General features: G+C 36.6%; 1 long non-coding RNA gene across 1 annotated transcript; it reads right to left on the bottom strand.

Annotated features, from left to right (window-relative positions):
- Window positions 1–353: 353 nt before the first annotated feature.
- Window positions 354–7,469, bottom strand: LOC125922102 (uncharacterized). Its single transcript, XR_007457577.1, has 3 exons — window positions 7,293–7,469; window positions 738–824; window positions 354–513 (listed from the first exon to the last, which is right to left on the bottom strand). It is a non-coding gene; the product is annotated as an uncharacterized LOC125922102 (long non-coding RNA).
- Window positions 7,470–7,585: the final 116 nt, after the last annotated feature.

Here is a 7,585-nt window from a genome sequence, read left to right as displayed (position 1 = left end):
GACAGCGGATGGAATTGCAGCCTGATATACAATGGTGTAGCAAATCATGTACAACTTTTGACCTCAGGCTCTAACTTCAAAATTGAATAAGCTGCCAAAAGATTAAGTCCTTTCTCCAAATCCAACCCAAATGTTCGGGATGACACTGCAGTTCACAACATAAAATTTTCTTTATAGCTTTCTGCCCTCAAATATGGGAAGATGTTTTTCGTTTCCTTTTGAGATATTTAAGATACTCCCCAGCCCAACCCCTACCCATCAATGGAACCACACTACCAGAAGAGTTTTACCAGAGATGGCCTTATATCATAAAAGATTATTAAATTAAAATGAATTTCCTGTGCTTACAAAAAACACAGCATTTGCAGTCACTTTAGGTGGCTTCAGCGCCGGGCACTTACCCAAGCCCTTGGTTTTGTGGAATCAGCTGTTCTCCATGTGCCTGGTTCTGCTGCATGTGACTGAGTGTTCAAATGCCTGGTGTTACCAAACTCTTTCAAAAAAGATTCAACCCTTCAAATGAGAAAAGAGTTGCTCATTATGAAAAGCCTTTAAAAAGAGAGAGAGAGAGAGAAAACCTGGATTTTCGACAAGCAAATGCTTCCATGGTCTCAGAAGGTTTTGCAAGACTAATCATCACCAACATGAAACTTGAGCTCATCTTTTATAAACCTTTGTTTCCTTCCAACTACATCCCTTTCAATTTTCAATTCATTCCTTTATTCCTCTTCTCCTACCTGCTTTTGATCTTCTATTTTATGCTGCACAGAAGTCTTGAGTGGTTATGTGTGAAGTGAGCCATCGTCAGCCTGATGAGGGAAAGCCTGCTGGTCCAGAAAAAAAAAAAAAAAGAAAAAGATCATAAAGTAAGAAACAAGGCCCGAGATTGCATTGGGAGTCAATCTGCACAGTTATCAATGTCCTGTTATGCTCTGTGAAAGATGCCCGGCCCTTTCAATACTACATTTCATGTAGCGATGAAAATGGGATATGGAATATCATCGTGAAAACTGGTTTGATTGGGATAATAATGACTAAGAGGCTGTCAATGCAAAAAACCCAACAGGACCCAATTGTAAAGGAGTTAGACACTGAACCCGCTTCATAATCCTTGCTTTTGTTTAGGGGCCTCCAAACAACACAGCCCACCAGCCTTTGGAGCCTTTGGACCCAGTTGGACGTCATCTAAGCCTTCCACCCCAGTAACTATTCTGACTTCTCATTGGAAAGGAAAGTGGGAAGCTGGGATTCCGGCACCATGGAAAGCTTTTCAAGATATTCTGACCAAAGCAAAGCTTTACTTTATGTACTACTGTGCTTAGGGATGACCATGTGGCAGATTGAAGCCCATTGTGTGGATTTATATTACTCCGCCAGCTGTTTAATAATAATGGCTATCCTGAAAAAGCACATTGCTTTATCAGTAATACCCTGGCATATATCTTTATAAAATTTTATCTTATTCAATTGGCTCAAGATACTTTAACAACATTTATGTTCTCAATTGCTTCTGTGACAGAGGCTAGTTGCCTATGGCTACTGTGAACTGAGATTAAAATCTAAGAGTTCAGCCTTTCAAGATTTCTAGTCCATTCCCTGAACCAAGTTCTTTCCCTAAATGGTAAGTGAACTTAAAGCTAACATAACTACTAAAAAATAATAGCTGGAGGCTATTCACATCGCCTTCTATGTCCTGTTTAGTGTTGAGAGAGAGTTGGTGCTTTTTATACCAAACAAATCAGGTTCATGTTTTTCAGAGAAGTGTCAGCTCCATAAACTTATAATTCTATTCTACTCATGAGTAAATATGAGATACATGAATCTACCAATTTTTTGAATACCATTAATATAAATTTCCCTATATATTCTTTTGGTTAAGAACTCTTATTAAAAACATAAAAATGATCCTAAGAAATCTCTTTCAGGGCTTCCTAATTATGCTGACAGGAACTGAAGCTTTTCTTTGCTGTGTAGAGGGTGTTTTCCTCTATAATGAAGTTTTTGACCTAGATGTTTTCAAGCGATGTTTCAGGTTTTGCTTTGAATATGTGTCTCCCATGTTCTTTACCTTCTTGAAAGTTAAAGTGAACATGCAACAGGCTCAAGCATCAATTAACAAATTCTGTCATTTACAGAAAAAAATCAGTAGCCTCCACCCTATGAGAAAATGAGCATTTCATAAATATTGAAACCACTACCCACATTCTCTATAAGTTGGTTAGCTAAAAAGACAGTAATTCCATTAGAGGCTTTCAGCAAGGAAAAGATAAAACAGTTGAGATAAAGTAACTGACATTATTTGTTATTATTTTGCCATTAAAATGTAGTGAACAGTAATGTCACACGTTCCACTAGCTTCTAAGAGAGAATTTTACCAGTTTGCTGAAAACTCTGAGCCCTTTATTAGGGGATTTCTTGTCGTACAAGCTATGTGACTTGGCTGAATATTTGATTAGTTGTACATGCAGCATATGCTTGTATCAGGGAATAATTTTAGCTATATAAAATATTCATCAGTATTTGATAGCACCAGAAGTGGAAATCTGAGCAGTTATCCTGTCCAAAAAAAGGATTTACTTAATGTTTCGTAATCAGAGGAAAGGCAACCAATGAATGCCCTTTAGTTCCTAGAGAAGGTTGAATTCAGACTGCAAAGGCACCCTGACCAGTAACCAACTATTCCCTCAAACTACATGGCTCACTCCCAACTTCCTTTAAAAGTCTTTTAACTAAACCCTCAATGACTAAACAGCTCAGGCTAGAAAATGAAAGTAAAAAGGCCTCCCTGTCTCATGGAGCTATAATAAAACATAGTTAATTAGTCAGTATGCCAGGATCTTGCTTACAGGAGAGTTCTGGCCTTTCTATCATTCAGTATAAGTATCTTCTCACTATATAATGGTGAGATTTTGGTTTTTTGTTACTAGAGTCAAACCTGGAATGATGAAGTTGACACTGACCATAAGTTTGTGTCACGGGCAAGGGATAAAGGTTGATTTCCACTGTCTCTCACAAAGTTATCTCTCCGTGATGGAATTTCTCCCCGGGTTCAGTCTTTGCCCTCTTCACCTCGATATGCACACTTGCTTCCCAAATGATTCCATCTCATCCAGCTGTAAAGCACTTATCCTTTTCGAGCATACTACATAATTAACTTACTTACAGGTCTTCTCCCTCCTGATGTATACCTGAATGTAATCCCTGTTGTGGATTCTCTTTGTTCCCTAATGTTTGCCTCATACCCAGGAGAATGAACGCCTAGTATATCAGTGGTACTCAATAATATATTTTGAATAAATGAATGAGCAAAGAAGGTGAAGGATTACAGAAAATGTCTGTAACTCTTTCTTATAACTTATAAGTGGGGAATGCTTCTTTCAAGGTAACAGGAAAAGGTAAAGAAGACCCAGTTATATCATAGTGTTCTATTAAAGCAAAGTTCTAGCTTCACAATAAAGAATTGTATTATAAAATAAATATAAGAACTTTATACCTCTATGCTTGAAGAAATTTTTACCATCCGAATGTTTAGCCTCAGATTTTTTTTTCAGGATTCCTTTTTGTTTTAAAATGGACCCAAACTCTGGGGCGCCTGGGTGGCTCAGTCGGTTAAGCGTCCGACTTCGGCTCAGGTCACGATCTCACAGTTCGTGAGTTCCAACCCCGCGTTGGGCTCTGTGCTGACAGCTCAGAGCCTGGAGCCTGCTTCACATTCTGTGTCTCCCTCTCTCTCTGCCCCTTCCCTGCTTATGCTGTGTCTCTCTCTGTCTCAAAGATAAATAACCATTAAAAAAATAGGTTCTCAGTAAGGATTTCTTGAAAGAAAGCTAAGAAAGTCAAAATTAAAAGCTAATAAAAAATTTGTTTAAAAAAATAATAAAAAAATAATAAAATGGACCCAAACTCAATGATATAAAGGAACTCATAAATGTATATATGTTAAGTTTTTACTTTGATTGATATAATCAATTAATGCAGCAGCCAGAAAGTAGTTTTTGGTATCGTAGACTCTCCAACCAATTTACTGTTCATTTTTCTACTGTCAGGTGGGCATCTTGTAGCTCTACCCCCATGGGCTTCTCACTGCAGAGCTGAGTTGTAGGAGCCAAAGGTTTTTCAGGTACTTATAAAATGAGTTGTAAACCATGTACTCTTATACACAAATAAACTGGCCCTATGTCCTAGTGGGATTTCAGTCCACACTGAATTGTGGACAAATTATAAAAGCAGATTTAGCCGCACTTGGAAGAGGGTCCACACAAGCTTTATACATAAGTGCAATTGATTTCCCAGTTCAACAAATAATTTTACCAAATATTTCTAATCTCAAGAGTCTCAAACCTGAATAAATTAGCCTTACCTCTTGATCAGCATAAACTGTTAGTTGTTAAGTTAGCAAGTGGCAATAAGGTTTATATGTTATTGTATGGTAGGCATTGTTGCACCACAAAAGGGGAAAATGTTATTAAAGGAATTTGAACATATCACTTTAAGACCATCAGTGGAAATACTGATAGATTGTTGCTCTTATAACACATGATACTTAAAACCTCTGTTTTTTCAGGTATTTCTAGAAATTCCCCTATATGAAAGATTTACTGATATATTCTAGATGCTTTCAATGAAGAATTCATGGTGATTACAGTATTTATAGTACTACAATTTCTTGCTAGTTATTTATTTACAGATGATCAATTCCAGGAACTAGCTTTACTAGGTATCTGATATTGAATACTTTCAAGAAAGCTTTTAAATCATCCCTACGTTTATAAGGCATTTCCTTGTTTCTTGGATTACTTAAGCACTCTCATTTCTGGAAATACCTAATCAAAAGCATTAAATTGAAAATAATTATAAATTGGAGTACTGAGGTCTACAGAAGTGCAATTACTGTATCAGTTCACCAGTATGGCCCTATTTGCCAATAAAAGCACTGAAATTGTGGTTCATATTTCCAGCAAATCTTTGCTGAAAGCCACAAACTGGATAATGGTAGGAAAAATTATTCTAATCATATCTCTATTGTCATAATAAGGCAGGCCGATTCCTTTTAAAACCAAAAAAAAAAAAAAAAAAAAATCTAAGAACTTTCTAAGCTAGAAACCTAGGATTCCACAGTAGTCTCAATACACATTCCAGAATGGTGGGAGTTTGTCATGAACTCTTTGGTTAAATTGGCCATCATCTCTTTTAAAGAACAGGAAACAAAACTTCAAGGACTACAAAGACTGGAAGATAATTTAAGTTAAGTGATGTGAGCCCCCTGGTGAATGGGCATAGGACACATAGTGGCAGGAAGGAATCAACTGGAGAGCACAAAGCTTGCCTAAAGGCAAAAATGGTTACACATTTTCAGGAGATTGTTGCCAACCAGGAATACATTATACAACATTGTGAGAAATTCAAGTTTTTAAAGAAAAGAGCAGATCAAGGATTTTATTTGCAACCACCTGACTTTTACATGCTGCCTCATGTTTCTAAATCATTTTCACATATTTGGACTGGATTACACTTTGGAGCTACCAGTTTGCCACTTTGTCTAGAAGTCTGAAACATCAGTGGTATTTTCTTATTAGAAAAAAAATGAGATAGTTTCCTGCTAAGATTTTGTTTAATATGTATTTATTCTTTGTGAGTTTTTGTTGTTGTTGCTGTTGTTGTTGTTGTTTGGTTGGTTGGGGTTTTTTTTTTGTTGTTTTTTGTTTTGTTTTGTTTTGTTTTTGTTTTTGAGAGAGAGAGAGGTAGGGGGAGAGACAAAGGGGGAGGGAGAAAGAGAATCTTAAGTGGGTTCCAAGTCCAGCACGGAGCCCAGCACAGAGCCCAACGCCAGGCTTGATCTCACAACCATGAGATCATGACCTGAGCTGAAATCAAGAGTAGGACACTTAACTGACTGTACCCAGGCACTCTGATCTTGTTCTTTTTAGATAGTACTGCCCAATTAGCTGGTAGTCACATTTGTCTGAGTCACAGAGTGAATTTTGTGCACCCGTTTATACATTCATTATACTAAATAACCATGAGAAACAACATCATGGTTTAATTTATATATTTTTATCATATAATAAAGTACATCTTGAAGGGGGAATATACTAAGTTCAGATGTACCATCTCGATATTAGTTTTACTATAATCACATCAAAGTGGATAGGTCATAACATCACCACTACTTTTTGACACATTCAGGAAGGTATTCAGTAGCATTATTCTAACAAAACTGAGAATAGAGACAAAGAACAAAATATTATTTAGTTTTTCAAACCTGTGGCTTTGACCTATAGAAACATATGCTATGGTGGTGCATGGGTGGCTCAGTCAGATGAGCGTCTGTCTCTTGATTTCAGCTCAGGTCATGATCCCAGGGTCTTGGGATCAAGCCCTACATCAGGCTCTGTGTTGAGCATGGAGCCTGCTTAAGATTTTCTCTCTCACTCTGCCCCTCTATTACTTGTGTGTGAGCTCTCTCTCTCTCAATAAAATAAAATAAAATAAAATAAAATAAAATAAAATAAAATAAAATTTAAATTAAAAAAAGAAACATGTTATGGATGAAAATGCAATGTCTATGGAAAATTATTCACTCTCTGAATTTCTTCCTGAATGGCACAATATTAATCAATTTTTCTTCATCATCATCATCATTTTTAAAAAATGCATCTAACTCCTCTCCATGTAACCAACATTAAATATAGTCATAAGAGTATGTAGAGAGAAGATGACGGAGAGAAATGAGGTGATAGATGACAGAGATAGAGGGAGAGGGAGAGGCAGAGGGAGAGAGTTGTATGCTATTGGTTCTGTTTCTTTGCAGAACTCTGACTAATACAGCAAGCTGCTGTTTCTGCTAAATTCCATATGCCCTACTTAACAACTTTACAGATTTTTTTTCTTTTCAGTTTTTATTTGTCTGTGCCCAAAATGATGAAATTTATATTTATTCACAATAAGCCTTATCTTCTTAGAGTCAATTCATTATTCCTGGCTGAATGATTCTTTTGAAGGCCTGATTCTGGTATCCCATGTATTCACTGTCTGCCTATCTTTGCCTCAAATACAGAAGATAGAATCATATTTCCTTCATCAAGGTTAGTTTTTGAAGTCAGAACAATGTAAAAGTTAGTTGATTTTCTAAGGAAATGGTCTACACCAACCATAGTCAACATGCATGTTGGAGCGTTGTTACTGGTTGGTTTTTTTTTCCCCCAAGCATAAAAGCTACCTTACTAACTCTCTGAATCATACTAGACAAATTACAATGCTCAAATTGAATGACATGGTTTATTCTTACCTACCTTAGTAAAGTTCCAGAAGACCAAGGACTTTGAATGAATAATCCCAAATCAGTGTTGAACTGAGCCCATGTACTCCAAGGGGATTTAGACCATCTGCTAATTCTGCTGGGCAAAGGCTTTCTTTTACATATGCTCAGGTTTGGAGAAGCAGAATCCAGATTGCTTCCAGCTCCTATCTTTTCATCCTACAGTTAAATATTTTGTTTATGTAAAATAAACTTTTGCAACCATATTGTATTATTTGAAAGCCACTTTATTGCTTCCCCACAACAAACATAGATGGGTATATTAAG

This window comes from Panthera uncia, chromosome C2 (assembly GCF_023721935.1).
Source record: "Panthera uncia isolate 11264 chromosome C2, Puncia_PCG_1.0, whole genome shotgun sequence".
NCBI lineage: Eukaryota > Metazoa > Chordata > Mammalia > Carnivora > Felidae > Panthera > Panthera uncia.
Note: the sequence above shows the minus strand (reverse complement) of the source record. Positions and strands in the feature narration are given on the sequence as shown.